Here is a 9707-nt window from a genome sequence, read left to right on the forward strand (position 1 = left end):
CTGGCGCGCCTCCTCTTGGCCGGCCAGCCCCCCCTTTGAGCCTTTATATACGGAGGCAAGGGGCACCCCTAGAGACACAAGTTGATCCACGTGATCATATTCTTAGCCGTGTGCGGTGCCCCCTTCCACCATAGTCCTCGATAATATTGTAGCGGTGCTTAGGCGAAGCCCTGCGATGGTAGTACATCAAGATCGTCACCACGCCGTCGTGCTGATGGAACTCTTCCCCGACACTTTGCTGGATCGGAGTCCGAGGATCGTCATCGAGCTGAACGTGTGCTAGAACTCGGAGGTGCCGTAGTTTCGGTGCTTGATCGGTCAGGCCGTGGAGACGTACGACTACATCAACCAAGTTAACACTTCCGTTGTCAATCTACAAGGGTACGTAGATCACACTCTCCCCCTCTCGTTGCTATGCATCACCATGATCTTGCGTGTGCGTAGGAATTTTTTTGAAATTACTACGAAACCCAACATCATTGTGGTTAGGGATCTTGGGCTTGAGCTTCCTTAGCACTTGGGCTTCATCATCTTCTTCATCAACAGTCTCAGGCACTGGGGCCTTGTTCTTTTCTGTAGCTGAAATGTTTCTAGTGCTTCTCTTTGGAGCAGACTTCCGAGCTAGAGCTTTGGGAGCAGACTTAGGCTTTGATGGAGCAGCCCCTGACTTGATTGCATCTCCCATAAGCTTCTGAGCCTTAGGAGCTAGTGCAGCATCCTCTTCCTCTTCATATGAACCTCTCAATATGGATGATCTACCAAGCACTCTGGCAGTGGTCTTCTTGACCCTTTCCTTCCTTTCTTTCCTTCTCCAACTGCCTTTTCAGTTGGCTTGGAGGTTTCAGCCGTGGATGCTCTGGCCTTAGACATAGGAACTCTCTTTGCTGGTGCCTTCTTATGCATCCATGGCTTAACTGTAGCAGCTGTGCCATACTCCTTTTTCAGCACCTTTTTCCTTGAAGTGGCCTCATCCTCAATGGCCACATAATCCTCATCCTCGGATTATGAGGTTTTCTTCTTCCTAGATCTGGTTGCTGCCTTAGGTAAGTTGCTTGGAGTGCTCCTGCTTCCATCATCAGAAGAGCTGGAGGGACTAGTGCCCTCACTCATCTGAACCTGTTCTTCAGATTTGTTCTGGCTGTCACTTTGATCAGACATCTTGCAGGCAAACTGTCAGCAGACCCTGTGAATAGGTTGTAGATGAGGTAGATGAGCATCAAAAAGTACAGAGGTTTTGCAAAATAATTGAGTCAAAAATCTTAGTTTTAGTTCTCTACAGAAGTGATCTTGGAGCTACCGAATTGACAAATTCGGTGATACCGAAGCAATACTCGGAACCTAAACTAGTGAACTCGGTAGGGCTGAGTCACCGTTTGGTGGCACCGAGATTGCTAGGGTTTCATAGAATTTTGAACTCGGTTACACCGATTTGCACGTTTCGGTCAGACCAAAAAGCGCATGTGAAATGGCCAAGGCTGAATCGGTGAGACCGATTTCTAAAGTTCGGTCGGTCCGAGATGAGTTCTGCGGAGAGCTAACCCTAAAATTTTCGAATCAATCTGGACCTAAGGGAGTTTTAGCTGGATGGATCAATCTCAATCATGGCAAGAAACATGGCATTGTCCTTGTTCTAGGAATCGGAGTGAAAAAGATAGCACAAGGGGTCGAACACTTACCCTAGAGCGGCGAGTGTTCGCTACGGCAGCAACGACGGAGCAGATTGCCGTTGACGGCGGCGGAGACCAGCGGCGGGAGGTCGCTGGCGGCGAGAGGACAACCCGGAGACCCAAAGAGGCAGAGTAGGTTACGCGCGGGTGAAGGGTTTCAGAAATTTTTCCAAAATTTGACCCGTCAGTATATATAACCTGACCCTGTCGGTGTGACTGAGTGGAACAACTCGGTGGCACCGAGATGCAGAACTGCAAGCGGTTACTGCAACTCGGTGTGACCGAAACGTTCTAATCGGTTGCACTAAGATTGAAAACCTAGATTAACTTAGTGATCTCGGTGTGACCGAAATGGATGACTTGGTCATACCGAAATGCACAAAGAGGTTTTGGAAGTTTAAGTCTATGACAAATCGGGGACTCCGAGTGCTCCTCACACAGAGTGGTTCGAATCTGACTTGATCAAACTTTGTGATGTAGCATGAATAGAGTTTGAGACGAGGAAAGCATAGATAGCTAGAGGGAGTTCTTAGGCATTCTTGTCCATCCATTTGGCAAAAGAGAAAAAGCCAAACAATCAAAGCAACAAATGGATGTCCTCGAATGAGTAAAATATGCATCCAACATGCTCACACAATAAGATGGCAAATGAAATATGTGACAAAGCATGCACAATCACTCTAGCATCTATCAAGCAATTTGGCGATGACTATGTCATCTATATATGAGTATATTGACTTAGGAGTCAAATGAGAACATTTGATCATAGGTCATACTCATCGTTTAAGCACAAGTGGGGTTGCCACTTTTACATAAAGCATTGTTGTGTTCACACCATTAGAGTTGCTTTAGCTCAATTGATTGGAGTAGAGCTCCCCCTAGATGTGATACCCCCCTAAGAGGGATGAACTAACCTTGGGTTTTGTCGATGATGACTTCATGTAGGTGTTGAAGATGTAGATCTTTTGGAGCAATCCTTTGGAGTGAGTTGCACTATCAATACCTACACGGGTTAGTCCCATAAGGAACAAACAAGGATATCCATAGACATAGAGTGATGTTCACATAGGATGATGTCCATGAAAGCATTAGGTTACCTTGTCCCTTGTCCTACCAACAAAAGGGTTTGTGACTCCTTGAACTAGTGCAAGATATGGAAGTTGTTTGCACTTGTCCTCGCCAAAATGATATGAGTGAAGTATGTTGGCGGAGTCACCCTCAAGAACTCTCTAGTTCTTCTTCTTCGGGATCCACACCATCTTGATGGGAATCCTTGGAGTTGTAGTCGTACTTGATGAAGTAGAACTTGATGTAGTCTTGGGAACCCACTTGACCAAGGCCTTAGGTGCTTCTTCAAATGCATCAATCTCCTCTTGAAGCATGTCCTTGCCTTTTAGCTTCTGGTCTTGTGGTGGAAGATCATCTTGAGCTTGTGTTCCTTGGAAAGAAGTAGGATCATACTTCCCTTGTTGAGGAACAAACTTCATCTTGGGGTATTGATCTTCGTCCCACTCAACTCCATTGGCATTGAACTTTCGTTCAAAACCTACACCTTGATTCTTCTGGTGTCTTCCTTGCTTGCGTACAATTTTCTCGAATTGCTTACTCCCGGCAAGGCTCTTGTAAACACCTTTCTCTATAATTCCCTTCAATAAGCTGTTTTCTTGCTCAAGTGTAACTTTGCTAAGAGAATCATTAGTGGAATCAAGAGAACTACTAGAAGCAATAATATTGGACTTAGCATGATTGTTGTTACTACTAGAAGAAGAATCTTTCTTACTCTTCTTGCTAGTTTTAACTTGTGGCATGTAAGTAGACAAGAGTAAACGCTTGGCAATGTAAGAAGAACTTTTCTTGCGAAGATCATCATTGATTGCTTTTAAGAACTCATGCTCTTGCTCAAGGTTGAGTTTTTCAAAGCGTAGCTTCTCATGAGTCTTTAAAAGTTCTCGATGATCTTCCAAGGTAGTTTCATGAGCTAACTTAAGAGTGTTTAGTTCTTTAGTTAGACGCTCAATCTCCTTCTTATCATCGTCATTCGTTTTATCTTGATTATTATGATTAATAGCAAGTTCATTATAGTTTTCATAACTAGAGTTGTCAACAAGTAAATCATCATCTCCTAGCAAATCATCTTCATCACTATTGAAATCAACAAACTCGGGGTGTGTTACCTCTGGACCTTTAGCCATGAAGCATCTTCCAATTCCTTCATTTGGTGAGTCAAATATGTCGTAGGAGTCGGTTGACACAAGTGCTAGACCGGCAACGCCTTCATCTTGAGTATATTCAGAGTCGGGGTGATAGCTTCTTTCGGAGTGATTATCGGAGTCGGAGCCGGATACCCATTCACCAACATGAGCTTGATGTCTTCTTTTTGTGTAGCTCTTTGATGATTTGTCCTTCCTCTCCGAATCCTTGCTTCTCCGAGAGGGTCTTCGTTCATAACGATCATATCTACTCCTCTCTCTTGGCGGTGATTCTTCTCTCCTACTTCTTCTTTTGAGAGAATTTTCTCTTCTTCTGTAAGGAGTCGTACACTCATTTGAATAGTTTTCGGGTCTTCCACAATTGTAGCAGTTACGCTCACGACTAGAAGATCTTTTGTCGTTGTAGGACCTTGACTTGGAACTTCTTTCCTTGCTTCTACTCTTGTAGAACTTGTCGAAGTTCTTCGCCATTAGGCTCAATTCTTCATTGAAGGTTTGCTTCTCATTTGATGATGTGGGGGCATCACATGAGGCTTTGTAGGCACCAGTTGACTTGTTGTGGAGCTCTTCCTTATCCTTGAGTGACATCTCATGAGCAACAATTCTTCCACTGACTTCCGTTGGCTTGAGATCTTTGTAGTTGGGCATCATTTGGATCAATGTGCACATGGTATCATATTTTCCATCCAAGGCTCTTAGGATCTTCTTGATAATGAATCTATCGGTCATCTCTTCACTTCCTAAGCCGGAAATCTCATTTGTAATGAGAGCAAGCCTAGAGTACATTTCAGCGACACCTTCACCATCCTTCATTTTGAACTTGTCAATTTGACTTTGAAGCACATCCAATTTGGATTCCTTGACGGAGTCGATACCTTCGTGCATATCAATCAAAGTATCCCAAATTTCCTTTGCATTCTCAAGACGGCTGATTTTGTTGAATTCTTCGGGGCACAATCTGTTGAAGAGAATATCACAAGCTTGAGCATTGTATTCCGACATCTTCAACTCTTCCGCGGTAGCTTCACGGTTCGATTCTCTCCCATCAAAGAATTCACCTTGCAAGCCAATACACACAATAGCCCAAATGGCGGGGTTATGTCCAAGAATATACATTTTCATCTTATGCCTCTAACTAGAAAAATTAGTACCATCAAAGTAAGGAACTCTACTATGGTAATTTCCCTCGCTAGACGCCATACTATCCTAGGTTGTGAAACCAAGGCTATGACCACCAAAAGCTATGGAGATCAAAGCAAATGGAGACCAAAGCTCTGATACCACTTGTAGGATCGAAAGTATGTATAGAGGGGGGGGGGGTGATTAGACTACTTGACCAAATAAATATCTATCCTTTTCCCAATTTTAATTCTTGGCAGATTTTAGCAACTTAGCACAAGTCAAGCAATCAACCTAACATGCAATTCTAAGAGTATAGCAGTGGAAAGTAAAACAATTGCATATGAAGGTAAAGGGAGGAGTTTGGAGGGAGCAAACGCAATGTAGACACGGAGATTTTTGGCGTGGTTCTGCTACCTCTTGAGCACTGCATTGGATTTCCCCGAAGAGGAGAGCATGATGCAGCAAAGTAGCGTAAGTATTTCCCTCAGTTTTTGAGAACCAAGGTATCAATCTAGTAGGAGGCTACGCGCGAGTCCCTCATACCTACACAAAAACAATAGCTCAACGCAACCAACACGCTTAGGGGTTGTCAATCCCTTCACGGTCACTTACGAAAGTGAGATCTGATAGAGATGATAGATAATATTTTTGGTATTTTTGGTATAGAGATGCAAAGTAAAAAGTAAAAGGGCAAAGTAAAAAAGCAAAGCAGTAATAAAGTGATGGAGATTGATATGATGAGAAAGAGACCCGGGGGCCATAGGTTTCACTAGTGGCTTCTCTCAAGAGCATAAGTATTCTACGGTGGGTGAAAAAATTACTGTTGAGCAATTGACAGAATTGAGCATAGTTATGAGAATATCTAGGTATGATCATGTATATAGGCATCATGTCCGAGACAAGTAGACCGACTCCTGCCTGCATCTACTACTATTACTCCACTCATCGACCGCTATCCAGCATGCATCTAGAGTATTAAGTTAAAAACAGAGTAACGCCTTAAGCAAGATGACATGATGTAGAGGGATAGTTTCATGCAATATGATAAAAACCCCATCTTGTTATCCTCGATGGCAACAATACAATACGTGCCTAGCCGCCCCTTTTTTCACTGGGAAAGGACACCGCAAGATCGAACCCAAAGCTAAGCACTTCTCCCATGGCAAGAAAAACCAATCTAGTAGGCCAAACCAAACTGATAATTCGAAGAGACTTGCAAAGATAACCAATCATACATAAAAGAATTCAGAGAAGATTCAAATATTATTCATAGATAGACTAGATCATAAACCCACAATTCATCGGTCTCAACAAACACACCGCAAAAAGAAGATTACATCGAATAGATCTCCACGAGAGAGGGGGAGAACATTGTATTGAGATCCAAAAAGAGAGAAGAAGCCATCTAGCTACTAACTATGGACCCGTAGGTCTGAAGTAAACTACTCACACTTCATCGGAGGGGCTTGGATGATGATGTAGAAGCCCTTCGTGATCGATGCCCCCTCCGGCGGAGCTCCAGAACAGGCCCCAAGATGGGATCTCGTGGATACAGAAAGTCGCGGTGGTGGAATTAGGTTTTTTTTGCTCCGTATCTGGTCGTTTGGGGGTACGTAGGTATATATAGGAGGAAGGAGTACGTCGGTGGAGCTTCGAGGGGCCCACGAGGCAGGGGGCGCGCCCTAGGGGGGCGCCCTCCACCCTCGTGACCGCCTCGTGGCTTTCTTGACGGAGGGTCCAAGTCTCCTGGGTCTTATCTGATGAGAAAATTGCGTTCCCGAAGGTTTCATTCCGTTTGGACTCCGTTTGATATTCTGTTTCTCCGAAACACTGAAGTAGGCAAAAAAACAGCAATTCTGGGCTGGGCCTCCGGTTAATAGGTTAGTCCCAAAAATAATATAAAAGTGGAAAATAAAGCCCAATATAGTCCAAAACAGTAGGTAATATAGCATGGAGCAATCAAACATTATAGATACGTTGGAGACGTATCAAGCATCCCCAAGCTTAATTCCTGCTCGTCCTCGAGTAGGTAAATGATAAAAACAGAATTTTTGATGCGAAGTGCTACTTGGCATAATTTCAATGTAAATCTTGTTAATTGTGGTATGAATATCCAGATTCAAAAGATTCAAGACAAAAGTTCATGTTGACATAAAAATAATAATACTTCAAGTATACTAACAAAGCAATTATGCCTTCTCAAAATAACATGGCCAAAGAAAGCTATCCCTACAAAATCATATAGTCTGGCTATGATCTATCTTCACCACACAAAGTATTTAAATCATGCACAACCCCAATGACAAGCCAAGCAATTGTTTCATACTTTTGACATTTTCAAAACTTTTTCGATCTTCACGCAATACATGAGCGTGAGCCATGGATATAGCACTATATGTGGAATAGAATGGTGGTTGTGGAGAAGACAAAAAGAGGGGAAGATAGTCTCACATCAACTAGGTGTATCAACAAGCTATGGAGATGCCCATCAATAGATATCAATGTGAGTGAGTAGGGATTTCCATGCAACGGATGCACTAGAGCTATAAGTATATGAAAGCTCAACAAAAGAAACTAAGTGGGTGTGCATCCAACTCGCTTGCTCACGAAGACCTAGGGCATTTTGAGGAATCCCATCATTGGAATATACAAGCCAAGTTCTATAATGAAAAATTCCCACTAGTATATGAAAGTGACAGAATGAGAGACTCTCTATCATGAAGATCATGGTGCTACTTTGAAGCACAAGTGTGGAAACAGGATAGTAACATTGTCCCTTCTCTCTTTTTCTCTCATTTTTTTTGTTTGGGCCTTTTTTATGGCCTCTTTTTTTCGTCCGGAGTCTCATCCCGACTTGTGGGGGAATCATAGTCTCCATCATCCTTTCCTCACTTGGGACAATGCTCTAAAAATTATGATCATCACACTTTTTATTTTTCTTACAACTCAACAATTACAACTCAATACTTAGAACAAAATATGGCTCTATATGAATGCCTCCGGCGGTGTACCGGGATATGCAATGAATCAAGAGTGACATGTATGAAAGAATTATGAACGGTGGATTTGCCACAAATATGATGTCAACTGCATGATCATGCTAGCAATATGACAATGATGGAGCGTGTCATAATGAACGGAACGGTGGAAAGTTGCATGGCAATATATCTCGGAATGGCTATGGAAATGCCATGATAGGTAGGTATGGTGACTGTTTTAAGGAAGGTATTTGGTGGGTGTATGATACCGGCGAAAAGTGTGCAGTATTAGAGAGGCTAGCAATGGTGGAAGGATGGAAAGTGCGTATAATCCATGGACTCAACATTAGTCATAAAGAACTCATATACTTATTGCAAAAATCTAGAAGTTATCAAAGCAAAGTATTACGCGCATGCTCCTAGGGGGATAGATTGGTAGGAAAAGACCATCGCTCGTCCCCGACCGCCACTCATAAGGAAGACAATCAATAAAAAAAATCATGCTCCGACTTCATCACATAACGGTTCACCATACGTGCATGCTACAGGAATCACAAACTTTAACACAAGCATTTCTCAAATTCACAGCTACTCAACTAGCATGACTCTAATATCACCATCCTCATATCTCAAAACAATTATCAAGCATCAATTTTTTCTTAGTATTCAACGCACTCAAAAGAAAGTTTTACAAATCTTGAATACCAAGCATATTGTTATTAAGCAAATTACCATGCTATTAAGAATTTCAAAATAATCTAAGTGAAGCATGAGAGATCAATAGTTTCTATAAAATAAATCCACCACTGTGCTCTAAAAGATATAAGTGAAGCACTAGAGCAAAACTATAAAACTCAAAAGATATAAGTGAAGCACTAGAGTAAAACTATAGAGCTCAAAAGATATAAGTTAAGCACATAGAGTATTCTATCAAATTCCAAATTATGTATGGCTCTCTCAAAAGGTGTGTACATCAAGTATGATTTGGGTAGACTAACAAGCAAAGACTCAAATCATAAAATATGCTCCAAGCAAAACACATATCATGTGGTGAATAAAAATATAGCTCCAAGTAAAGTTACCGATAGAAGTAGATGAAAGAGGGGATGCCTTCCGGGGCATCCCCAAGCTTTGGCTTTTAGGTGTCCTTAGATTATCTTGGGGGTGCCATGGGCATCCCCAAGCTTAGGCTCTTGCCACTTCTTGTTCCATAATCCATCAAATCTTTACCCAAAACTTGAAAACTTCACAACACAAAACTTAAAGTAGAAAATCTCGTGAGCTCCGTTAGCGAAAGAAAACAAAAGACCACTTCAAGATACTGTAATGAACTCATTCTTTATTTATATTGGTGTTAAACCTACTGTATTCCAACTTCTCTATGGTTTATAAACTATTTTACTAGCCATAGATTCATCAAAATAAGCAAACAACGCACGAAAAACAGAATCTGTCAAAAACAGAACAGTCTGTAGTAATCTGTAGCTAGAGCAAGATCTGGAACCCCAAAAATTCTAAAATAAATTTCTGGACGTGAGGAATTTATCTATTAATAATCTTCAAAAAGAATTAACCAAATAGCACTCTCCAAATAAAAATGACAGCAGTTCTCGTGAGCGCTAAAGTTTCTGTTTTTTACAGCAAGTTCAACAAGACTTTCCCCAAGTCTTCCCAACGGTTCTACTTGGAACAGACACTAATTAAACACAAAAAACACAACCAAAACATAG

The 9707-nt window shown here is 42.0% G+C and overlaps 1 pseudogene; it reads right to left on the reverse strand.

Moving 5' to 3' along the window:
• Positions 1 to 1173: 1173 nt before the first annotated feature.
• LOC147983801 (uncharacterized) lies at positions 1174 to 5077 on the reverse strand (annotated as a pseudogene).
• Positions 5078 to 9707: the final 4630 nt, after the last annotated feature.

Source organism: Triticum urartu, chromosome 2A (assembly GCF_056163025.1).
Source record: "Triticum urartu cultivar PI428250 chromosome 2A, HENAU_Tu73, whole genome shotgun sequence".
Lineage (NCBI taxonomy): Eukaryota > Viridiplantae > Streptophyta > Magnoliopsida > Poales > Poaceae > Triticum > Triticum urartu.